Genomic DNA, 26,697 nt, shown 5'->3' on the forward strand with positions numbered 1-26,697 from the left:
TGACGGTGCCCGGATACAGAGGTGGAGTTGCTTACCCTGCCAGGCGGGCGCGAACAGCGCGGGAGCCAGTGTCCACCTTGCTTCGCCAGGGTGTTATCGCCAGCCAGTCCCCTTCCGCATGCCCAAGGGCAGCCTCAGGAAGCGAGCCCACCAAAGGTCGGCCCAGCGCCTGTTGATCGGCCAGGCCTTATGGGCGGGTCGTACCGGGCCCTTCTTGGCCTGAGGAGATTGCACAGTAGGGCTCCCTGGTCTGGTCAGGGCTCAGTTAGTACCCCTCTCCTTTTTAAGGCTTGGTAAAAGCTTTAGCGAAACAAAGAAAAAAGAACGCATCGTAGAGTGTCTGGCCTAAGAAGCATTCCGTAACTACTTGTTCCTATTTCTAGTGGCACATTAATCGTGGCATTTGATTCACTGCTTCCCTCATTAGAGGTTTTTTTTTTTTGAGGAAACGGTGTATTTCAATCACGCTGGGATGAAAACAGCCTAGCAAACTTATTTTTATTCCTTCTTGTGTTCAGGATCCTGCTGCCAATTTTACAGTCATTAAGTTTTACAGTGTGTTAGGTTGGTGACAGTTTAAACGGGTACACAGGAATTTGACAGTTGGTTCCATTTTTAAAATAAAGCCTAATTCTTGAATTTTTTTTCTAATGCCTTAACTTTTTTTCCTAATGGCTTAACTCTAGGACTTAACCTTTTGCTTTCTTTTTTAGCCATGATCCGAAGAACCCCTCTAGCCGCCTAATGAAATAACTATACAGAAGTAAGGGAGGTAGAATAGAGAAAGATCATACTCAAACCCTGATCACAATGAAGGCAAATGAGAAAGCTTTCTGTAGTAATTAAACTGGGGTCGTAACTCATTTTCCCTTGTAGCCCAGAACTAAGGATTTTTTCTTAAGCTATTCTCATCTCATTGCATTTTCTTAACAAGAAGTCAGAAGGCATTCTGATAAGTTGGATACATTGAAATGAATAAGCAATAGAGTTCGGCCTATATAATCCTTATTATTGATATATTTCATAGCAGCTCTAAAAAAATCATAGACTTACATTGTTTTATTTTACCCAAGAAAGAAAACAAAGGCTGCCAATGGAACTATGCCATACCACTGTTAAGTAAGGCACCTTTAAGCCACATTTTTTTTTTTTTTTTTTTTTCTTTGAGACAGGGTCTCACTCTGTCTCCCAGACTGGAGTGCAGTGGCGCCATCTCGGCACACTGCAATTTCCGCCTCCCAGGCACAAGTGATTCTCCTGCCTCAGCCTCCGGAGGATCTGGGATTACAGGCATGCACCACCATGCCCAGCTAATTTTTGTATTTTTAGTAGAGAGGGGATTTCACCATGTTGGCCAGGCTGGTGTTGAACTCCTGACCTCAAATGATCCACCCGCCTCGGCCTCCCAAAATGCTGGGATTACAGGCATGAGCCACCGTGCTCGGCCTGAAACATATTCAGAGATGTAAACGCGTGGGAAACAACGAGTCTTAGAATCTCTGAGATATTGTCATGAACTGGTGTTCCAAAGAGGAAAAGATTCTACCAGGTTCTGTTCTGAAGCCTGAGAGACTGTAGTACAAATAAATGTGGAGGAAGTTTATTATTCTGTGACATTATTTCAGCAAAGCTAGTAACTTTGGAGTTTGTTAACAGTTAACCTGTCTCCTGTTTTCTAGAGGCATGTTTTTCAAACTGCAACTCAAAAATCCATTTTATTTTTATATGAAATAGGCTAGGATATAAAAGATCAGAGTGCATAACATCTAGTAAGGGCAAAAATTGCTTCCTGAAACTTTTTGTTTCAAATATGGTGGAAGGTGAGAGTATGTTCTGTTGTGATTTAAACAGTTTCTTACTGTGAGTTACAATCAAATAGATTTGGAAAAGAATGTTTCTAGATCGTAGATAACATGCAAAACACACCATATGGACCCTGTTTTTCTGGTACTTTTCTTTTACTTTGGAAACTGAGACTAAAGATTGGAGAAAGGTGGCAAATTGCCTTGCCTAATTCTCTTCTGCCTCAGCCCCAGTTTCATACATTGGCTTTTGAAAATTTGATCATTTGTTGTAAAAAGCAAGAAGCAAGGAAGCCTAGGTTACAGACTTAGCTAATGAGATATATGACTACATAAATTACTCTCTGCATTTCAAGTTCTGAAGTAGGACTACATGCTCTTTGAGAAATGATACTAAACCACCCTTTTTTCCCCGGCAGATGACAATCACATTTTGAAACAAACAGCCATGGTATACTCAGGATTATGCAAATAACTGACAGCCTAGGTTTAACTCGTTTCAGCTCCACTCAAAAAAAAAGAAAGTCCTAATGCAAGTAACCGAAAGTGAAGATATTGCAAAACAAATGTAAGTATATCTTTCACAATCTTCTCTAATTTAATTATCACTAGCATAATAGTTACTTGTCATGAATAACTAATGATTTTGACATGCTTAACAACTGATTGCAACACAAAAATATATTAATCCACTACAGTTGAAAAATCGTTTTTTCAGATCCTTTCAAATCTAATATTGTGATTCCAGGAAATGATAATTCAATCTAGCATTTTCAGTGTAATGACAACATAAACAGAAACTAATACGTGATCCTGCACTGTAACTGAAAAACATTCAGTGACTCCCAGAGATACCCTGCAAGTTTGCTACTCTTACAATGATTTTAAGAATGACATTTTGAAATAAAGCTTTTTTATTATAACGATCCGATTTTAACTCCAATGAGAATTCATCTCTTTTGCCTACTGCTTTATTAATTATACATTTCTAAGAATGAGAAGTTCTTTCCAAATTAGTTTAAGCACTGACAGGCTTGACAGCCTTTCCCAGAGTATATTTCAACCCTGACCTAGAATGACAGAGATGTGGCTTGAGGTTGTTTGCTTTTTTCCATTTGGCTTATCCTGTTAGACACTTAGGTTACTGACAATTACTAATCAGGATTCTAGACTAAAATCCTCATTTTCTGGAAGAGAATTTAGATTAAGAGCAACCTCAGCCATAAATAAGGTATTCAACACAGCTTTGAAGACTCCTATTCTTATTGGTCATGTGATTTGCTTCAGCCAGTGCTTTGTGAGCAGATGTTAAATGCTAAATCAAAGCAGAAGCTTTAAATTTGATTGCAAAATTCAGGTCAATCTCTTACTCTTGTGCCACCTGCCATGAGAAAGGTATGTTCCAGATAAGATCTCAGAATAAGAAAATATATGGAGCAGACCTGAAACTCTCATCCTGTACAGAACTGAAGCAACTGACTTGCAGCTCCTGACATACAGCTACTGATGTGAAACAAGAGTAAAACAAAAATATTTATTGTTGTGAATCACAAATATTTTTGAGGTTGTTGCATAGCATAATCTTGCAAATCATCTAAAGTGAATTTGAGCCAACAAATTCGTGAGTCAAAGGCTAAATGTGCTATGTAACAATAATACTTGTCTATTTAATAAAATAAATAACAGACACCTACAAACTAGTCAACCAGCTATTTGGTAAATATCCACCTAAAATGTATGTTAAGAAGTAGTCTTTATAAAATCTATAGATTTGCATGCAAAATATTTTCATGTAAGCTATTTACATATTAATTTTAAATATTTCTGTTTAGTATTATTTGTCTTAAGTATCCCTTGAGGAAAATTTGGATAATAAATTATAAAGAGAATATAGGATTCTGTTTCTAGAAATATCAAGGACTAGGTCACACTGGTCACACTGAAAACAAAATCCCTGGAAAAAACATTTTTTAAATCTTATTAAATATACTGATTAACTGACAATAAAGTAAGAAATTATTAAGTTAAAAAACTAAATGAAGGCAGAAACCTAGAGTTTAGCAGAGTCAGCCAACTTTTATCTCAAAGGCATGTGCTAAACCCAGTTACTAGGAGCTTTGGTTTTCATGACCTTGTAAGAAAGACACAAAACCCATGACCTGCATTACACACACACACACACACACACACACACACACACACACACACACTCACACACTGCAATTCCAAAGGATTTTTAATTAGGTGTAAGGATATACTGGCAATAAAATTGCCCCTTGCTAGCATAGGCAGCCATCCCCCAGAGTCTACAAAGAAAATTAGCTATCTTAAACCTTGGCACCTAGTGGACGGGGAAAAGCAAAATCATATCTGAGAATTTGGAACCGCAATCCAATTCTCACACAAAAATGTAGCTTGAATTCATACTAGCTGGGTGATCCCCAAAAACCTCAGGCTAATAATTAAGTGGTTTTTTTTTTTTTTTTGGACAGGGATTCTCACTCTGTCTCCCTGGTTGGAGTGCCTTGGCGCAATCTCGGCTCACTGCAACCTCTGCCTCCCAGGTTCAAGCGTTTCTTCTGCCTCAGCCTCCCAAGTAGCTGGGACTACAGGCACGTGCCACCACGCCCAGCTAATTTTTTTGATTTTTAGTAGAGACGGGAGTTTCACCGTGTTGGCTAGGCTGGTCTCAAACTCCTGACCTCAGGTGATCCGCCCACCTCCACCTCCCAATCCTGGGATTATAGGCATGAGCCACCATACCTGGGCATAATTAAGAATTTTTTACTGATAATGCTCTCAGACACCTGGCAGAAGCAAATACCAATCCTCTCTGGAGGAACCCACCTTCATCTTAAGCCATAAAGAATGACTACAAATAAAATTTTAAGGAAAATGAGCAGCTCACATTTTAAAAAAGTAACAAGCACAAAATAAGACACCATTCATGAGAAACAGTACAGACTTAAGACAGCACAAACAAATTCTAAAAGACTTCAGATCCTGGATTTACAAGTCACAGACTGGGCCAGGTGTGGTGGCTCACGCCTGTAATCCCAGCACTTTGGGAGACCAAGGCAGGCAGATCACTTGAGGTCAGGCATTTGAGACCAGCCTGGCCAACATGGTGAAACCCCCATCTCTGCTAAAAATACAAAAAATTAGCCTGTAATCCCAGTTACTGGAAAGGCTGAGGCAGGAGAATCACTTGAACCCGGGAGGTGGAGGTTGCAGTGAGCCAAGCTGCACTCCGGCCTGGGCGACAGTGAGACTCCACCTCAAAAAAAAAAAAAAGGGTGTCACAGACTGTAAATAACAATATTAAATATGAGTAAAGGAATAAAAGACAAGTTTGAAAATACGTGCAGAGAACAAAAACTAAAGTAGGACTGAAGATTTTGAAACAAGCAAATAGAACTGAAAGAATTGAAAAATATAAATGATTACAATAAAAACACGTTGGACAAATTTCATAGTTCATTTGACACAGCAGAAGTACAAGCCAATGAAATGGAAGATAGAGATGAAGTTATCTCAAATGCAATAAAAAAAGAAAACATAAATTAAAAATATAAAAGAGACTTTAAGTGACATGGAGGACACTGTAAACAGCTCTAAAATCTGTGACTTCAGATGAAAAGGAAAGAGCCAGTGGGCCAGAGGCAATATTTGACAAGATAATGGTTGTGAACTTTCCAGAACTGATGAAAGACTCCAACTCACAGACTTAAGAAGCCTCCCAAATCCCAAGCAAGTTAAAGAATAAAAAAACCACACTAAGATGCATCACAGTGAAACTGCAGAACACCAAAAACAAAAAAGAAAACCTTAAAAGCAACGAAGAAAAAATATAGTTAATCTTCAAAGTGTCAGGTAAATGACTTTTCATCACAACCAGTAAAAACCAGAAGACAGTGGAATAATATCTTCAGTGGCCTAAAAGAAAATGACTATCAGCCTAGAATTCAGTACCCAGTGAAAAAAATATTTCAAGAACGAGGCCAAAATAAAGGTATTTTCCGGCAAGCAAAAGCAGAATTTGCTACTAATAGAGTCTTGCTAAAGGAAAGTCTAAAGAAATTTCTTTTTTCAGACAAAAAGAAAATGATCCCAGGCCAGGCACAATGGCTCATGCCTGTAAATCCCAGCACTTTGGGAGGCTGAGGCAGGAGGATCACAGGATTTTGAGACCAGCCTGGACAACATATTGAGATTTTATCTCACAAAAATATTAAAAATTAGCTGGGCATGGTAATATGGGCCTGTAGTCCTGACCCAGGAGGCTGAGGTAAAAGGATTGCTTGAGCCTGGGAAATCAAGGCTGCAGTGAGACATGATTGCACCATTATACTCTAGCCTGGGTGACAGAGAGAGAGAGACTCTGTCTCAAAAAAAAAAAAAAGAAGAAAATCGACCCAAATGGAAGGTCTGAGAGTTGAGAATAAACGAAGAGCATTATGAGTGGTAGATATTTGCCTAAATCTAAATATAATTGACAATGCAAACAAACAGTAAGTATTGTTAAAATTATTTTAATACGATTTTTTTAAAGAAAAATATCACATCTAACATTAGAAATAGGCCCAATCAAATTTGCATTTTATGCCTACTATTAAACAGACCTCATTAGACCAAGTGTTTTACAAACTAGTACTATTATCTCCATCTGACACATACCTCTAAAAGCAAAAACATGATACATTTCTTCTTTTCTCATCCATAGAGGCAAATTGTATTAATATATTATTGGTATTCTCTTTTTAAATAACATCACTTTAAGTGTTTTTCTTCACAATGACATTTCAAATTTATGTAATGTACCAGTGAAGATGATGTATTATATAATTAGATTAAGAAAGTACCATATATTTAGAAGATCATGATTTAGAGAAATAAAAAGCACAATTATATACTACTTTCACTTAACTATGAAGTATTAATGATTCCTCCATAGAAGTCTATAAATGAAAGTTCATCATAACAAATTATATAATTATGTATTCACAGGTTAAAGACAATTAAGTCTTATTGAAATGCTCTGCCTACTCTTTCCACCCACATTGCATATTCAAAATTAGGTACATGCTATGACTTTTAACACCATCTCGGGAAATAGCTAGAAATTTGTACTGAGGTATAAGAATTGACTCCTGAGTTTTAACTCAATTCATAGGACATCCTAAATTCAAAATAAATTCTAATAATAATAAGAACCCATTTCTTTCTGATAGCTACTTAGACTACAAATTTCCAATTGTAAATGTGTTTTTCATTTCAATTTTGGGAAAGGGTTTTTTTTTTTAAGTTTTTCATGACTATTTAAACATGGGAAGCTTAGAACACATGATCCCTTAGATTTCCAAAGGTGTAAGTATAATGCAAATGAATTATACCTTACTTTAACCAGAACCTTTCTCTTTTTTCCCCTCAACCACATGAGATTATTCAAAGTATATTTACTTGTATACTACTTTGTTTTTGTTTTAGAATCAGGGTCTCACTCTGTCACCCAGGCTGAAGTGCAGTGGCATGCACTGCAGCCTCAAACTCCTGGGTTCAAGTGATCTCCCTCGTCAGCCTCCTGAGTCACTGGGATTACAAGCATGAGCCACCACACCCTAGAATATTTTCTTGATAAAACCGAATCTATAATTTTATTGAAGACTATTCAAATGACTTTTATTTATATTTAATATATGTAAAAGTTTATATATTACTAGTATTCCTATTAACTACTAGATTACTAGCTAATTGCAAGATTATTCCAGTTAGCTTTGTCCAACCTGTATTTATACAAGTACATGAAACTCTTGAGAAGTCACAGTAATTAAATTTTCATAAACCAGGTGGTATATTAATTCTTTCAATTTAATAAGTTATCAGTTTGTACTGGGTCTTACACTCATTTACAAAAAAAAATTATCAAGTATCTGTATGTTGTTCTACCTCATTCCTAAAATGTGTGTAAAGCTAGAAGAGTCCTCACCCTATAAACCAGCAGTATTTCAAAACTCATTGTTACTGTTCTGGGAGTGAAGGTGCCATATATTCTTACAGCATTATCAGGTAGCAACCATCTACTCACTCCTCCCAACCACGGGTACTACCTAGATGTCTTTTGCCAGATCTCCCAGGTATTTAGTGCCTCTTTTACCTCTACAGAACACTGGTACCCAGAAGTGATATGGTGGGAAAAGAAGGCGCCTACCCTATATTCCAATAAAGTGTGTCCACTGCATTCCTGTCAGATTCATTCCTCTGTTCTAGGCCTTGTTGGTATTCTCCCCTAGTTGTTTCCAGTCCATTTCTATGGGAGCCTTACTTTTGTCTGGTATTCTTACGTGCACAGCTGAAACCAGACTCCCAGTCTCATTCCCTTAATTGTATCCTTTAACCCTTAATCCCTGTAATATCCTCCTGGAACTGGGATTGATACACCTCTATTTAAGACTTTATCTTTGAATGTCAACTTACTTCCAGACATGGCCACCAACTCCACCCCGTGATCCCACATTGCTACTTACTCCCCACTTCCTTCTGCAGTCAGCAAATAGACTTGGACCTGATATTCTTTGTGTCCTAAGCCCCCCACCCCTTCCTTAAGTTGCTAAAGTAGTACACTAAAAGAATACAATTATCTGAACTGAGGGCGGGGAAAATTCCAGAGAAAAATGACCTTCGTGTGACAAACAAAGGCAAGAGAGTAAAAGGGAGGGCACTGTTAGAGATTTAAAATAGACTTATCGGATACATCAACCAAGGCAGTACATGGATCTTTACCTTTATCAGATTCTGACTCAAACAAACAACTTAGAAAAAGACATAATGACACAATCAGGAAAATTTTAATACCAACTAGATATTATAGGACATTAAGGAATTATTGTTAATTGTCTTAGCTGTGATAATGGTACATGATTATGGTTTTTGTTTTTTTAATGTCTCATTTCCTAAAGACATTCTAAAATGTCACTGGGTCCCTGCTTTAGGAAAAAAAGAAAAGAAAAGAAAACTTTCAGAGTATGTCACTTTCTTTTTTATACCTGTCAGTCAATTCCATGGGAAAGTATTACTACTTGTTATTTTCTACCCTTAACCAAATACAGTAATCATTTTCTCCTTATCATATCTAGTAGTATTTTTCAGTAAAAAGTGTTCAAATCAAAAGCAATCCATGCTGCCTACCTGGTATTTGCTCCAAACATCTGTTAAACCACTATGAAAGGCCTAACATCTTAAGACTGGTGGTAAATAAATCTGATTGAGCATGTTAACACGTTCAAATTTATATAAAGCATTCTGCAAATATAGATTACTCTAGAGATGCTAAGAAGCAGATGTACTGGTCTCCTTGGCATTGGCATTCACATGATTCAGCTACAAATAGAATTTGAACAGATTCCAAGTGCACAACTGTCAAATTCATAAAAAGTAGCAAAAAAATGTCAAATAAATATTTAGATTTTTCCTAGAATAGCAGTGACTGTGTTTAAAAAAAATTGAAATATTCTGTTAATGTTTTATTTCTTCAGTGCTAATATTTGACAAGAACTAAGTACTTTGATTTCCATTGAATAAGCAGTGATAGCCCAGAAACTGTTGTAAGTTAGTGTTACTATTGGGTCCACAGAAAACTTCAAAATACATTTTAACCAATATTACAAAGTTAATACAAATTTGATTCACTGAAGTAGTATAGTGCAGTGTGTTTGAGTTCTAACACCAAAGTCAGACAGATCTCAGTTCTAACCCTAGCTTTGTCATTTACCACCAAGGCTGTCATCTGTAAAAATCATCTGTAAAATAGGAATTTTAAAAAAACCTCTTTTATAATACGATAAGAATTAAAGAACTCAAGAAATATAAGCTATTATAGTCACTACCTTTTGAGAATATTATGTTCTACACAATATTACTAACCCCACTACACCAAGTTGAAGGAAAATTACACACAGACCATACACTCTACCATCCTCTCATTCATACCAAGGCTTTTGTAGCAACTGGCCTGATTCTGAGGTTTATAGAAGATACGTAGGCAGGCATGACTGCAGGCCATTATGCAGCTTTATGTAATAATATACACACCCCTAATATGTAAGTATCAGGAACTTTCATGTGATGTGAAAATGAAAGCCACTTCCTTAACAACCAGGAAACACTAAATTTCAGAGTTATGTTTTCCATTCAAGTTAATCTCTAGCCAGACCTCCTCTTACAATACATGGAGTTAACATTCCAAGCCAGTCACCTCTTGCCACACTTATTTCTTAGTATAACAAATTACAGTAAATAAAACTTATCAGCCAGGCACTGTGCCTCATGCCTATAATCCCAGCAATTTGAGAGGCTGAGGTGGGAGGATCACTTGAGGTCGAGAGTTCAAGATCAGCCTGAGGAACATGGCAAGACCCTGTCTCTACAAAAAATTTAAAAATTAGCCATGTGTGGTGGCACATGCCTGTAATTTCAGCTACTCGGGAGATTGTGGCAGGAGGATCACTTGAGCCCAGGAGTTCGAGGCTACAGTGAGCTATGATTGTGCCACTGCATTCCAGCCTGGGCAACAGAGCAAGAGGGCACTGGCTCTAAAGACAAAAAACAAAAACAAAACTTACCTCTAAGGATGATGCAGTAATGCACACATGTCCTTATTATTATTCTTTTGCCTTCACAGTGTTGCATAGCAACCCAGAACGTCTTATGTATGATTTTGGGTGTAAAAATGGCTTTTTGAAATATTTATTTGAAATCTTTCTTTGAAACATGTAAGATAGATATAAAGGTTTCAGGCAAATTCAAGTTAAACATTTAGGGCTAGAATACTAATAGGTTATATATTTTTATATAGTATCTTTCATGCTATTTGATTAATGCACAACTATTGATATTTAGACTGACAACTGAATTGATGATATGATGACAGACTCTTCCCTCCACTGTAAACTATGGTAAGTAATTTGTATGGCATTATTTTGATACTATACAGATGTCCAGTTCCCCTTCAAACATAAACCTTATGCTTTAACACCTATTGAAAACCCTTACATGAGTCAATAATTTCAATAAGAATTGCAAAATAATTATAAATATATCATTCCTTCTACATTCTGACTTTCTTCGGTAACCTAGAGCTTGCCTTTATTACCTGGAACTATTTGGTTATCCTGAAATACAGCCCCTACTGTAAGGGAAAAGTAAATAATAATTCTTTGCTTTTAATTACAAATTTTCAAAGTAAAGATATTTTGGAGACTAATGGAAAAATTTGGATTTGGGTTTTAGATAAGATAAAAATGTATTCACTTGGAAAGGTGAAGATTGTTAATTTTAAAAAGTAAATAGGTTACAAAACCACACACTGAGTATGATATCATTTTGGTAAAAATACATTTATATATTTATATGCATATATAGGGATAAATAATGAACTGGAGAGATATACACTGAACTGTTAAACTCTGGAAGGGGGGAATGTGGTTGTTTTTATTTTTCTATATTGCTTATATGTCGTTTTGTACTTTCTACTTGCATATGCTAGTTTTATAATAATAAAAGGTTATTTTAAAAAGAAAATCACTATTTTCCACTGAGCCCAGATACAGCTTCTGAATCACCATCAACATGAGACTGATACATTCCAGCATGGGAGGCTGCCAGGGCACCAGCCCAGCTGGTTACTTCTTCAAAGAAGTAACTACTGATTTCCTTTTGCTTACTGATTTCCTTTGCCTGTGCATCTTACCCATGGCTCAAGGTAACCTTAGCACTAAATCCAATTAGCCTTTTCACTTTGGCAGTCCTTACCAATTGGCAACTTCTTTGTCTCTTGGCTTGCTTTTGGGCAAAAATTACCTTCTTCTTTAGTTTTTGAGTCATTATATCCTCTTGGTTTTCTTCCTACCTTTCTGACTTCTCAGTCTCCTTTGAAAGTTTACGATTTCGGCCGGGCACGGTGGCTCAAGCCTGTAATCCCAGCACTTTGGGAGGCCGAGGCGGGTGGATCACGAGGTCAGGAGATCGAGACTATCCTGGCTAACATGGTGAAACCCCGTCTCTACTAAAAATACAAAAAAAAAACTAGCTGGGCGTGGTGGCGGGCGCCTGTAGTCCCAGCTACTCGGGAGGCTGAGGCGGGAGAATGGCGTGAACCCGGGAGGCGGAGCTTGCAGTGAGCCGAGATCGCGCCACTGCACTCCAGCCTGGGAGACACAGCAAGACTCTGTCTCAAAAAAAAAAAAAAGAAAAAGAAAGTTTACGATTTCTTTAATTTCCCCCACAATTCCATGCTCAGCCTTCTGCCTTCACTCTGTATCTTTTTCCTGAAAAAGGGAGGAGGGAAGAGAATACATTTTATGTTCTAATTCATGTTAATCTATCAAATAGATATCTATAGCCTTGTTCTCTCTCCTGAAGAATATAGTCACATATATAATCACAAATTATTATAAACTCCATTTAGACATTTCACCTGAAAAATATATAAAACAACTCAATCTCTATGCATTAATTTTTCAATAGTTATTAGTCATCTTCTGAGCATCAGGTTGTGCTAGAAACTGAAATATATACTAAAGTGAGTAAAACTGGCATAGCTGGAAATTAAGTTGAAGAAGTAAATAGAGGCCAAGTCCTATAGGAGATTTCATGGAATGTGTATTAGTCTGTTCTCACGCTGCTAATAAAGACATACCCAAGACAGGGTAACTTATAAAGGAAAGAGGTTTAATTGACTCACAGTTCCACATGGCTAGGAGGCCTCACAATCATGGCAGAAAGCTAATGAGGAGCAAAGTCACGTCTTAATGGTGGAAGGCAAAAGAGACAGCATATGCAGGGGAACTCTCTTTTATAAAACCATCAGATCGACTGGGTGCAGTGGCTCACACCTGTAATCCCAACACTTTGGGATGCTGAGAAGATCACCCGAGGTCAGGAGTTTGAGACTAGCCTGGTCAACATGGTGAAACCCCATCTCTACTAAAAAATGCAAAAATTAACTGAGCATGATGGCACGCACCTGTAATCCCAACTACTTGGGACGCTGAGGCAGGAGAATTGCTTGAACCCAGGAGGTGGAGGTTGCAGTGAGCCAAGATCATGCCACCGCACTCCAGCCTGGGCAACAGAACAAGACCCTGTCTTAAAAAAAAAAGGGGGGGGGGGGCTGGGCGCGGTGGCTCATGCCTGTAATCCCAGCACTTTGGGAGGCTGAAGTGGGCAGATCACGAGGTCAGGAGATCAAGACCATCCTGACCAACACAGTGAAACCCTGTCGGTACTAAAAATACAAAACAATTAGGCGCACATGGTGGCGCATGACTGTAGTCCCAGCTACTCAGGAGGCTGAGGCAGGAGAATCACTTGAACCCAGGAGACAGAGGTTGCAGTGAGCTAACATGGCACCATTGCACTCCAGTCTGGGTGACAGAGTGAGACTGTTAAACAAACAAACAAACAAACCATCAGATCATTATTCATTATCACAAGAACAGTACAGGAAAGACCCGCCCCCATAATTCAATTACCTCCCACCGGGTCCCTCCCAAGATGTGTGGGAATTATGGGAGCTATAATTTGAGATGAGATTTGGGTGGGGACACAGCCAAACCATATAATTCTACCCTGGCTCCTCCAAAATCTTAAGTCCTCACATTTCAAAACCAATCATGCCTTTCCGGTGGTCCCCCCAAAGTCTTAACTCATTTCAGCATTAACTCAAAAGTCCACAGTTCAAAGTCTTATCTGGGACAAGGCAAGTCCCTTCTACCCATGAACCTGTAAAATCAAAAGCAAGTTAGTTACTTCCTAGATACAATGGAAGTAAAGGCATTGGGTAAATATAATCATTCCAAATGGGAGAAATTGGCCAAAACTAGGGGGCTCCAGGCCCCATGCAAATCTGAAATCCAGTAGGGCAGTCACTAAACCTTAAAGTTCCAAAATGATCTCCTTTGACTCCATGTCTCATATCCAAGGCATGCTGATGCAAAAGGTGGGCTCCCACAGCCTTGGGTATCTTTGCCCTGTGGCTTTGCAGGATGCAGTCAGTCCCCATCCTGGCTGCTTTCACAGGATGGCATTGAGTGTCTGGCTTTTCCAGGCACACAGTGCAAGCTATCAGTGGACCTACCATTCTGGGGGTTCTGGAGTCTGGAGGACAGTGGCCCTCTTCTCACAGCTCCACTAGGCAGTGCCCCAGTGGGAAATCTGTGTGGGAGCTCCCACCCCATATTTCCCTTCCACACCGCCCTAGCAGAGGTTCTCCATGAGATCTCTGGCCCTGTAGCACACTTCTGCCTGGACATCTATGCATTTCCATACATCCTCTGAAATCTAGGTGGAGGTTTCCAAACCTCAATTTTTCCATGCATCCATAGGCAAATGCCATGTGTAAGCCACCAGAGCTTGGGACTTGCACCCTCTGAAGCAATGGCCTGAGCTGTACATTGGCCCCTTTTAGCCATGGCTGGGACAAAGGGCATCAAGTCCCAAGACTGCACAAAGTAGCAAGGCTCTGGGTGCGGTCCACAAAACCATTTTTTCCTCTAGGCCTCCAGGCCTGTCGGGGGAGGGGCTGCTGTAATGACCTCTGACATGCCATGGAGACATTTTCCCCATTGTCATGGAAATTAACATTTGGTTCCTCATTACTTACACAAATTTCCACAGCCAGTTTGAATTTTTCCTCAGAAAATGGGTCATTCTTTTATATTGCATCATCAGGCTGCAAATTTTCCAAACTTTTATGCTCTGCTTCCCTTCTAAACATAAGTTCCAATCCAAACCATATCTTTGTGAATGCAAAAACTGATGCTTTTAACAGCACCCAGATCACCTCTTGAATGCTTTGCTGCTCAGAAATTTCTTCCATCAGATACCCTAAATCATCCATCTCAAGTTCAGTGTTCCACAGACCTATAGGACAGGGGCAAAATGCCACCAGTCTCTTTGCATAGCAAGAGTGGCCTTTACTCCAGTTCCCCAAAAATTCCTCATCTGCATCTGAGACCACCTCAGCCTGAACTTTATTGTCCATATCACTATCAACATTTTAGTCAAAACCATTCAACAAATCTCTAGGAAGTTCCAAACTTTCCCACATTTTCCTGTCTTCCTCTGAGCCCCCCAAACAATTCCAACCTCTGCCTATGACCCAGTTCCAAAGCCACTTCCACATTTTCAGGTATCTTTTCAGCAGCATCCCACTCTGCTGGTACCAATTTACTGTATTAGTCTGTTCTCACGCTGCTAATAAAGAAATACCTGGGACTAGGTAATTTATAAAGGAAAGAGGTTTCATTGACTCACAGTTCCACATGGCTTGCTTGGGAGGCTTTACAATCATAGCAGAAGGCAACACTGCTTCAATACTGGAGTACATCTGGACATATGTCTAAAATGTTACAATTAGGTTTTGATGTAGGAGGCAAGTGTAATAATAATTTAAATGCAAATAAATTAAACTCCACAATCAAAAGACATAGAGTGGTGAATGAATTAAAAATAAAGACCTAACTATCCAGTGTGCATAAGATACTCACTTTAACCTAAGGACACACATAAACTGCACTGAAAGAATGGAAAGAGATATACCATGCTAGCTGGGTACAGTGGCTCACACTTGTAATCCTAGCACTTTGGGAGACCAAAGCAGGCAGATCACTTGAGGCCAGGAGTTTGAGACCAGCCTGGCCAACATGGTGAAACCCTTTCTCTACTAAAAACAAAAATATTAGCCAGGCATGATGGTGGATGCCTGTAATCTCAGCTACTCGGGAGGTTGAGGCAGGAGAATTGCTTGAACCTGGGAGGCGGAGGTTGCAGTGAGCCAAGATCATGCCACTGCACTCCAGCCTGAGCAACAGAGTGAGACTCCATCTCAAAAAAAGAAAAAAGAGAAAAAGATATATAATAAGACATATAATAAACTTCCGTGTGTGTGTGTGTGTGTGTGTGTGTGTATAAAATTAAGTCACACAATCACAAGGTCCCACAATAGGGTGTCTACAAGCTAAAGAGCAAGGAAGCCAGTCTGAGTCCCAAACCTAAGAACTTGGAGTCTGATGTTCGAGAGCAAGAAGCATCCAGCATGGGAGAAAGATGTAGGCTGGGAGGCTAGTCCGGTCTAACTTTTTCATGATTTTCTGCCTGCTTTATATTCACTGGTAGCTGATTAGATAGTGCCCACCAGATTAAGGATGGGTCTGCCTTCCCCAGCCCACTGACTCAAATGTTAATCTCCTTTGGCAACACCCTCACAGACATACCCAGGATCAATACTTTGCATCCTTCAATCCAATTAAGTTGACACTCAATAGTAACCGTCCCAACATTGTATAATAATAAAAGGGTAATTCACCAGGAATATATAACAACTGTAAATATATGTGCACCCAATATCAGAGCATCTAAACACATAAAGCAAACATTGACAGAACTGAAGGGAGAAATAGGCAGCAATACAATAATAGCAGGAGATTTCAATACCCCACTTTCAATAATGAACAGAACATCTGGACAGGAGATTAATAAGGAAACAGGACTTGAACTACAATTTAGATCAAATGACCATCACAGACATACAGAATAGTCCACCTAATAGCAGCAAAACATACATTCTTCTCAAGCATGTATAGATCTTTCCTCAGAATAGATCACATTAAGTCACTAAACTGATTTTAGCATCTTTAAGAAGATTCAGGCTAGGCATGGTGGCTCACACCTGTAATCCCAACACTTTGGGAGGTCAAGGCAGATGCGTCACTTGAGGTCAGGAGTTTGAGACCAGCCTGGCCAACATGGTGAAACTCCATCTCTACTAATACAAAAAAATTAGCCAGGTGTGGTGGCATGCACCTGTAATCCCAGCTACTGGGGAGGCTGAGGCACAAGAATCACTTGAACCCAGGGAGCGGAGGTTGCAGTGAGCCAAGGTCGCACCACTGCACTCCAGTCTGGGTGACAGAGTGAGACTGTGTCAAAAAAAAAAAAAAAAGGAAGATTGAAATCATATCAAGTATCTTTTCTGAATACAATGAAAACAAATAGAAATCAATAGCAGAGGGAATTTGGAAAATTCATAAACATGGAAATTAACACACTTCTGAATAACCACTTGGTCAAAGGAGATATCAAAAGTTAAATTAGAAAATTCCTCTAGACAGGCCAAGCACCGTGACTCACACCTGTAATCCTAGCACACTGGCAGGCAGAGGTGGGTGGATCACGAGGTCAGGAATTCAAGACCAGCCTGGCCAAGATGGTGAAACCCCGTCTCTACTAAAAATGCAATAATTAGCCAGGCATAGTGGCAGGTGCCTGTAATCCCAGCTACTCCAGAAGCTGAGGCAGGGAATTGCTTGAACCTGGGAGGCAGAGGTTACAGTGAGCAAGATCACACCACTGCACTCTAGCCTGGGCGACAGAGCAAGACTCGATCTCAAAAAAAAAAAAAAAAAAAAAAAAATTCCTCTAGACAAAAACACAACATTTCAAAACTCGTAGGCTGCAGCAAAAGCAGTACTAAGTTCATAGTGATAAACAGGTGCATTAAATAATAAGAAAGATTTCAAATAAACAACCTAAATTTATACCTTGAGGAAGTAGAAAAAGAAGAACAAAGGAGGCCCAAAATTAGCAGAAAAAAGGAAATAACAAACAGTAGACTAGGAATAAATGAAATAGAAAATAGAAAAATGATAGAAAAAAAATCAACACACCTAAGAGTTGGTTTTTTGAAAAGATAACTAAAATTAAACTCTTAGCTAAACTAAGAAAAAGAAGAGTCAAATAAGCAAAATCAGAAATAAAAGAACAGACATTACAACTGGTGCCACAGAAATACAAAAGATCATAAGAGACCATTGTGAAGAATTATAAGCCAACAAACTAGATAAATGGAAAAAAAATGGATAAATTGCTCATACAACCTACCAAGACTGAATCAAGAAGAAATAGAATGCCTGAACAGACCAATAACTAGTATGGAGATTGATTCAGTAATCAAAAACTTCCCCAAAAAGAAAATCCAGGACCAGGCTTCCCTGGTAAACTCTACTTTAAAGACAAATTAGTGCCAATCCTTTTTGACCTCTTCAGAAAAATTAAAGAGGAGGGAAAGGTTCTAAACTCATGAGGTCAACTTTATGCTGATACCAAAGACAGACATAGATATCACAAGAAAACTACAGCTCAGTATTCCTAAAGAATATTGTAAAAATTTTCAACAAATACTAGCAAAGCAAATCCAACAGCACATTATCATACACCATGACCGAGTGTGATTTATGCCTGAGATACGAAGATTTCAATATATGAAATCAACTAATCTGACACAGCATATTAGCAGAATAAAAAATAATCACCATGTGATTCTCTCAATTGATACGTAAGCATTTCACAAAATTCAACATGATAAAAACTTTGTTGATGAAAATTTCCAACACATAGTAATAGAGGGAAATGACCTCAACATACTAAAGTATATATGCAAAGCCCACAAACATCATACTCAACAGTAAAAAATTGGAAGTTTTTCCTCTAAGATAAATGAGACAAGGGTGCCAACTCTTGCCGCTTTTATTCAACATAGTAGTGGAAATTCTAGCCAGAATAGCTAGGCAAGAAAATGAAATATAGGCCAGGTGCGGTGGCTCACACCTATAATCCCAGCACTTTGGGAGGCTGAGGGGGGCGGATCACCTGAGGTCAGGAGTTCAAGAGCAGCCTGGCCAACATGATGAAACCCCATCTCTACTAAAAATACAAAAATTAGCTGGGCGTGGTGGCAAACACCTGTAATCCCAGCTACTTAGGATGCTGAGGCAGGAGAATTGCTTGAACCAAGGAAGTGAAGGTTGCAGTGAGCCGAGATTGCACCACTCCATTCCAGCCTGGGTGACAGAGTGAGATTCCGTCTCAAAAAAAAAAAAGGAAAAGGAAATATAAGGCTTACAATTGGAAAGGAAGAAGTAAAATTGTCCCTGGTTGCAGATGACATACTCTTATCTACAGAAAACCCAAAGACTTCCTTTAAAAAAGGTTAGAACATGATTATGACCACGACGCTGGTGTAACAACAATATCAGCACATTTCAAAAGAAAATACCCAGATAATTTGTTCTCTTTGAGGGCAGGGAACATGTCTTAGTCATGTTTGTTTACCCAGTACCTACAAAGAGTCTGAAGCAGTAGACAGTGAAGGTAAATGCTTGCTGAGAGAAGGTTGTAGTATGTTACCATATTGATATATTGTACTTTCTGAATATTCATGGAAATAAGTGGCATATAGGCCAAGAACTATTATTATATACTTATATTAATGTAAGTTTAAGTAACAGAGCACAATGTTGATTTAGTTGGTGGTAAATAAAGCTGGCAACTACCTTACAACAAAAAAATTTAAAAATTCAATAATTAAAATAAAAAAGGTCAGAGCAAGTAAACATTCAGTAAAGTAGTAGAATACAAAATCAACAACAAGGATCAATTGCATTTCTATACACTAACAATAAACTATCTGAAAAGGAAATTAGAAAAACAATCCCATTTACAGTAGCACCAAAAATAATAAATTACATAGGAACAAACCTACTAAGGAGAGGAAAGACTTCTATTTTGAAAACTACAAAACATTAATGAAAAAAGGTACACAAGACACAGGAAAATGGAAAGATATTCCATGTTCATGGATTGGAAGACTTAATATTATTAAAATGTTCGTTCTTCCTGAAATGATCTATAGACTCGCTGAATTCCTATCAAAATCCCAGTGGCACTTTAAAATAAAAATAGAATAAATAACTCTAAAATTCATATGGAGTTATAAAAGACCACAAATAACCAAATCAGTCTTGAGAAAGAACAAAACTGGAGGCACTACATTTTCTGATTTCAAAATACATTGCAAAGCTACAGTAATTAATACAGTAGGTACTGGCATAAAGATAAACATAAACCAATGGGACAGGATAGAGAACCTCAAAATAAATTCACATATACACAGTCAACATGCCATTCTCCTGCCTCAGCCTCCCGTGTAGCTGGGACTACAGGTGCCCGCCACCACACCTGGCTAATTTTTGTTTGTATTTTTAGTAGAGACGGGGTTTCACTGTGTTAGCCAGGATGGTCTCGATCTCCTGACCTCGTGATCCACCTGCCTCAGCCTCCCAAAGTGCTGGGATTACAGGAGTGAACCACTGCACCTGGCCGTCTTTATTTATTTTTAATTAATTAATTTTTTTTTGAGACAGAGTTTCACTCTGACACCTAGGCTGGAGTGCAGTGGCGCCATATCGGCTCATTGCAACCTCTGCCTCCCAGGTTCCAGTGATTCTTCTGCCACAGCCTCCCGAGTAGCTGGGATTACAAGTGCACGCCACCATGCACAGCTAATTTTTGAATTTTTAGTAGAGATGAGGTTTTGCTATGTTGGCCAGGCTGGTCTTGAACTCCTGACTTCAAGTGATCTGCCCACCTCAGCCTCCCAAAATGCTGAGATTACAGGCGTGAGTCACTGTCCCTGGTCTATTTTCAATTTTTTTTTTAGAGACAGAGTCTGACTCTGTTGCTCAGGCTGGAGTACAGCGGCACATCATGGTTCACTGCAGCCTCGAACTCCCGAGTTCAAGGATCCTTCTGCCTCAGCCTTCCCAGTAACTATAACTACAGGCATGTGTCACCAGGTCCAGCTAATTTTAAAATTTTTTGTGTGAGGATGGGGTCTCACTGTGTTGCTCAGACTGATTTTAAACTACTGGCCTCAAGTGATCCTCCCTTCTTGGCTTTCCAAAATGCTGGGATTACAGGCATCAGCCACTGTGCCTGGCCCAGTCAACAGGTTTTTGACAAGGGGGCCAAGATAACACAACGAGGAATAGATATTATCCTAAACAAATGGTGCTGGAAAAATTGGATATCTATATGCAAAGAATGAAATTGTACCCTATGCCTGTAATCCCAGCACTTTGAGAGGCCAAGGCAGGTGGATCACAAGGTCAGGAGATTGAGATCATCCTGGCCAACATAGTGAAACCCCATCTCTACTAAAAATACAAAAATTAGCTGGGCATGGTGGTGTGCGCCTATAGTCCCAGCTACTTGGGAGGCTGAGAGAGAAGAATAGCTTGAACCCAGGAGGCAGAGGTTGCAGTGAGCCGAGATGGCGCCACTGCACTCCAGCCTGGTGACAGAGCAAAACACTGTCTCAAAAAAAAAAAAAAAAAAGAGAGAGAGAAAAGAAATTGGACCCTTATCTAACACCATCCACAGAGTAAACTCCAAATGTGGCCTAAGTGGTGGTGCCTATAATCTCAGCTACTTGGAAGGCCATGGCAGGAAGATCACTTGAGCCCAAGAATTCAAGACCAGCCTGGGCAACATAGGAAGACCCAGTCTCTTAAAAAAATAAAAATAGATTAAAAACATCAGACTCAAAAGAGTAAAACTCCTAGAAGAAAACAGGGTTAAAAACTTAATGACTTTGGTCTTGGCAGTGATATTATGGATATGATACCAAATGCACAGGCAACAAAAGCAAAATAAACAACAGTATGGAAGTTCCTCAAAAAACTAAAAGTAGAACTAGCATTTATCCAACAATCTCCCTTCTAGGTCTTTGTGCAAAAGAATTGGAACCAAGATCTTACAGAGATATTAGCACTCCTATTTTCATTGCAGCACTATTCATAATAACCAAAATGTGGAAATAAACTCAATGTTCATTGACAGATGAATGGATAAAGTGGGCAAATACATACAATAGAATACTATTCAGCCTTTAAAAAGAAGAATTTCTGCAATATGAGACAACATGGATGAACCTTGAGAATATCATGCTAAGTGAAATAAGCCAGTCACAGAAAGATAAATACTGCATGGTTCCACTTATATGAGATATCCAAAATAATCAAATTCATAGAATCAATGAGTGAAATGGTAGTTTCCAAGGACTGGGGGAAGGAGGAAATGGGGATAATTAATTAATTAATCATTTAATTAATAACTAATTAATGGGCATAAAGTTTCAGTGAAGCAAGGTAAATAAGCTCTAGAGATCTGCTGTGCAACATTGTACAATTTCAGTAATGTATTATTTTATTACAAATTTGTTAAAAGAGGCTGGGTGCAGTGGCTCACACCTATAATCCCAGCACTGTGGGAGGCTGAGGTGGGCAGATCATGAGATCAGGAGATCGAGACCATCCTGGCTAACACAGTGAAACCCCGTCTCTACTAAAAAATACAAAAAATTGGTCAGGCGCGGTGGCTCACACCTGTAATCCCAGCACTTTGGGAGGCCGAGGCTAGTGGATCATGAGGTCAGGAGTTCAAGACCAAGCTGACCAACATGGTGAAACCCCGTCTCTACTAAAAATACAAAAATTAGCTGGGCGTGGTGGCGGGCGCTGGTAGTCCCAGCTACATAGGAGGCTGAGGCAGGAAAACTGCTTGAACCTGGGAGGCAGAGGTTGCAGTGAGCCAAGATCGTGCCACTGCACTCCAACCCGGGTGACAGAGCAAGACTCTATCTCAAAAAAAGAGAGTAGGTCTCATGTTAGGTGTTCTTGTCACAAAACATGTTTTAAATATAAGAGGGAGGATAGTGCCTAAATCAAGAAACTTGAATTGACACAACTTATTCCAAAATCCCTGGCAGGTTTCTACTTCTTTAAAAAGAAATGTGCTATCTATAAGGTCACTCTTAACTGCAAGACAGACAGGATATTTTTAAGTTTACATTGTCATCCAAACTTGAATTGGATTTCTGTTACTAAGGAAGAAGCAGAAAATGGATATTAAGTAGGTACTTTGTTATAGTCCATTCATTGGACTGTGAATGGCTTAACACACCTTATTGTAAATGTATTTTTTGAAATCTGTTTCTTTCCCTAGACTGTAAGATCAGGACTGATTTTTTTAAATGTCTGTGTCCCCTCATTTGGCAAAGTATTTTGCACATAGTATGTACTCAGTATTTATACATGATTTGCTATTGAATGTTTCTTGTGGATCAGTTTATTATGAGTAAAAATTAGGAAAACTTTATTACCAGTAAAAAGTAGGGAGGAAAAGTTAGGAAAAATTATCACTAAAAATGTTAGCATATGTGACTTCTTGTTGGTATTTTTAATTTTTGTACTAATTAATTCATTTTTAGTATATCATCCAAACCCTATTTCTTATATAATTAAAAAGTAACTTCAGAACATAAAAGCTTTCAAGAATATCACAAGTATCTTAGTCCATTCATGCTGCTATAACAAAATACAATAGTGTGAGTGGCTTATAAACAACAGAGATTTATTTTTTGAAGTTCTAGAGGCTAAGAACTCCACGATACGATACTGGCAGATGCAGTGTCTGGTAAGGGTCTACTTCCTCATAGACAGCTGTCTTCTCATTCTAACCTCACATGGTGGAAGAGCTGAGGGTTCTCTCTCAGACCCCTTTTATAATGGCAGTAATCTTATTAATGAGGGTGGTAACCCCATAATCTAATAATCTCCCAAATGCCTCACCTCCTAATACCATCATTTTGGAGGTGAGGAGTTCAACATATGAATTTTGGGGGAACATAAACATTCAGACCATAAGAACAATAATTTATTTGCTTATATTAAAAGGAACCATCTTCTCTGCCTCACAGTTTTCCTACCTGGCTCTTAAAATAGAAATATGTTGCCTTCAGAACTACAGAGTCAAGAGGAAATTTCATCTTTCTTTGTGCCATTTTCCCCAAGAGGAAGGAGTATTGTATTTAATTGTCGATTTGGGGAGAAAATATAAAACCCAAACCATTTCTTGCCATCTTTTTCAAATTTTCCCACCCACAAGAAATTATATTCTGCTCAGTTCCTCAAGATATGTTATAAACTAAAAACACAAGGATCAGGGCCTATGCTTATCTTCTAGAACAGGCCTGAGGCCTAACTCTCATTCTTTGTTTCTTTCTCTTTTTTTTGAGACAGAGTCTCGCTCCGTCACCCAGGCTGGGGTGCAGTGGCACGATCTCGGCTCACTGCAAGCTCTGCCTCCCGGTTTCACATCATTCTCCCTCCTCAGCCTTCCAAGTAGCTGGGACTACAGGCGCCCGCCACCACACCCAGCTGATTTTTTATATTTTTAGTAGAGACAGGGTTTCACCATTCACAGGATGGTCTCGATCTCCTGACCTCGTGATCCGCCCACCTCGGCCTCCCAAAGTGCTGGGATTACAGGCGTGAGCCACCATGCCCGGCCAACTCTCTTTCTACTGTTGATCTCACCAAACATGAAACAGTGATTCTATATAAGTCTATCCATCTTGCAGACTCAAATTCTCCTATGGCGAGTCATCACCCATTTGGACTTAAGTATTTGACCACCCTGGCCAACATGGTGAAACCCCGTCTCTACCAAAAGTACAAAAATTAGCTGGGCATGGTGGCAGGTGCCTGTAGTCCCAGCTACTCGGGAGACTCGGGAGGCTGAGGCATGAGAATTGCTTGAACCCAGAAGGCAGAGGTTGCAGTGAGCTGAGATCATGCCACTGCACTCCAGCCTGGGTGACAGAGTGAGACTCCGTCTCAAAAAAATAAAAAAAAAGTATTGAAAAACCTGGTCATGGTTGTGTTTTATAATACATCCAATCAGCTTTATCTTAAGAAGCTTTTTTGAAATGAAGTCTCACTCTGTCACCCGGGCTGGAGTGCAATGGTGTAATATCACTGCTCACTGCAGCCCCTACCTCCTTGGCTCAAGCAATCCTCCCACCTCAGTCTCCCAAGTAGCTGGGACTACAGACATATGCCACATGCCTGGCTAATTTTTAAAACATTTTGTAGAGATGGAGTCTCCCTATGCTAGGCTGATCTTGAACTCCTGGACTCAAGCAGCTCTCCTACCTCGGCCTTCTGTAAGTGCTGGGTTTACAGTCATGAGCCACCGTGCCAACTAAAGTTGGTATTTTATCTTTTTGGCTTCCTATCAGTTGGGTCTGAATTCAGGGAAGAGTTAAGATGTGTGAGCAGCCATCACTGCCTAAGCCCCATTGATGACAGGATAGTAATACATTTTTTAATTGGTAACTCTAATCAAAAGTAGTTGTTTAATGAGAACCTTGGTCTAGCAAAAGAAATAAATTTGAATCTTGCCAGTCTAACAGTAAGGGAATAAAATATCCCAGAAGCCATGTGTGGCTGCTTATGTCTGTAATCCCAGTGTCTTGGGATTCCAACACAGGTGGATTGCTTGAGCCCAGGAGGTCAAGGCTAAAGTAAGCCTTGGTTGTAGCACCATGTTACAGCCTGGGTGACAGAGTAAGACCCTGTCTCAAAAAAAAAAAAAGGGTTTATTTATGAATGCCTACTGTGTGCCAGGCAGCGTTCGGAGGAGAAGTTTAAAGAATTAGAATACTAATACTTTAAACAAAAGTTACCTGGTACTCTAATTTTATTGTTTGAGTTTTGAATTGCTATAATGATCAAGGCAATGAAATATCATAATTATAACATTTGATTGCTTATGACTTGTCAAATGAGCAGTTTCCTGCAAAACAATATCTGATTGAATCCTCAAAACAATTCTGTGAGACAATACATGAGAATAGTCTAGATTATGCTGCAGTTGGGAGAAAAAGTAAGTGTTTAACAAAAAGTTAGCTCCGGCTGCAGGCAACTCTCCAGGCAACTGTCTTCCATGCAACAACATGATAATCCAGGCAGCCTCAACCTTGTGGTGCTGCTATCTTAAGATGAATCTTTTTCCGTGGTTGCCACAGTCGGGAAAGAAAAGAATTTCATATCGAACTTTTACTGCCACATCCTGAAGGTGACACACATAAACTCTACAGTTTTCACTGGCCAGACCAAGTCACATGGCTCCATTCAGTTGCAGGGTTGCTGAGGAATACAGTCAATCCACTGTGAGGCCAGAAAGCAATATCTAGCATAAATAGCTATTAAGACTGTTGTTTTTTACAGGTGAAGAAATGGAGGCTTAGAAAAAGTAAGTTATTCATCCAAAGGTATATATAAGTTAAGCAGGGGAGCCTCATTATGTGGACCTGAGCAATCTGACTCCAGAGCTTGTGCTTAACCTGTGTCTTCCATTGCCCCCCAGCACCGCGCTGGAAACCTGGCAGAACATAACCACCACTAGGGATATTTAATCCAATTCATATACATTCAGTTCAATTCAAATCAGCGTATATTTGCTAAATGCTTTCTTTGTGCCAGGCATTGCAGCTGCATCTGGAGGAGGGTTGAGCTATTTCACCATATAGATCTCCTACAACTTTGAGACTGTGATGTAAAGAAATAGGCAACTGTGATGGTTATTTTATCCGTCAACTTGGCTAGGCTGTGGTATCCAGATATTTGGTTAAACATTATTCTGAATGTTTTGGCGAAGGCGTTTTTGGATAAGATTAACATTTTAACCAGTGGATTTTGAGTAAAGCAGATTACTTTCCATAATGTGGATGGGCCTCATCAATCAGTTGAAGGCCTTCATAAAACAGAGACTGACCTCCCCAGATAAAGAAGGAGTTCTGCCAGCAGGTTGCCTTTGGACTCAAACAGAAACTGAGTCCCCACAATCATGTGTGCCAGTTCCTTAAAATAAACATCTATATTTATAATATGTATGTGTATACACATTCTGTTGGTTTGGTTTCTCTGGACAACCCTAACTAATATAACAAGCTTAAAAATTAGTTCTATAAAACAGGGCTAAGAAATGATACTTTATTATACTTTAAGAACAAGATCCTCTGCAATCCCTATTTACTTTTATCTTTGAATGTTAAGTAAAAATAGCAGAATTCTAAAATAACCTACAGAAATAAATCAAGGTTCATTATATTTTCTATAATACAAGAAGTTTTACAAAGCTATTGATCATGAAATAC

General features: G+C 39.1%; 1 long non-coding RNA gene across 1 annotated transcript; it reads left to right on the forward strand.

Moving 5' to 3' along the window:
* The first annotated feature begins 1 nt into the window (after position 1).
* LOC107000939 (uncharacterized) lies at positions 2–25,897 on the forward strand. Its single transcript, XR_001448102.3, has 4 exons — positions 2–156; positions 2,222–2,370; positions 10,698–10,753; positions 25,769–25,897. It is a non-coding gene; the product is annotated as an uncharacterized LOC107000939 (long non-coding RNA).
* The last annotated feature ends 800 nt before the right edge of the window (positions 25,898–26,697 follow it).

This window comes from Macaca mulatta, chromosome 11 (assembly GCF_049350105.2).
Source record: "Macaca mulatta isolate MMU2019108-1 chromosome 11, T2T-MMU8v2.0, whole genome shotgun sequence".
In the NCBI taxonomy this organism is placed as follows: Eukaryota; Metazoa; Chordata; class Mammalia; order Primates; family Cercopithecidae; genus Macaca; species Macaca mulatta.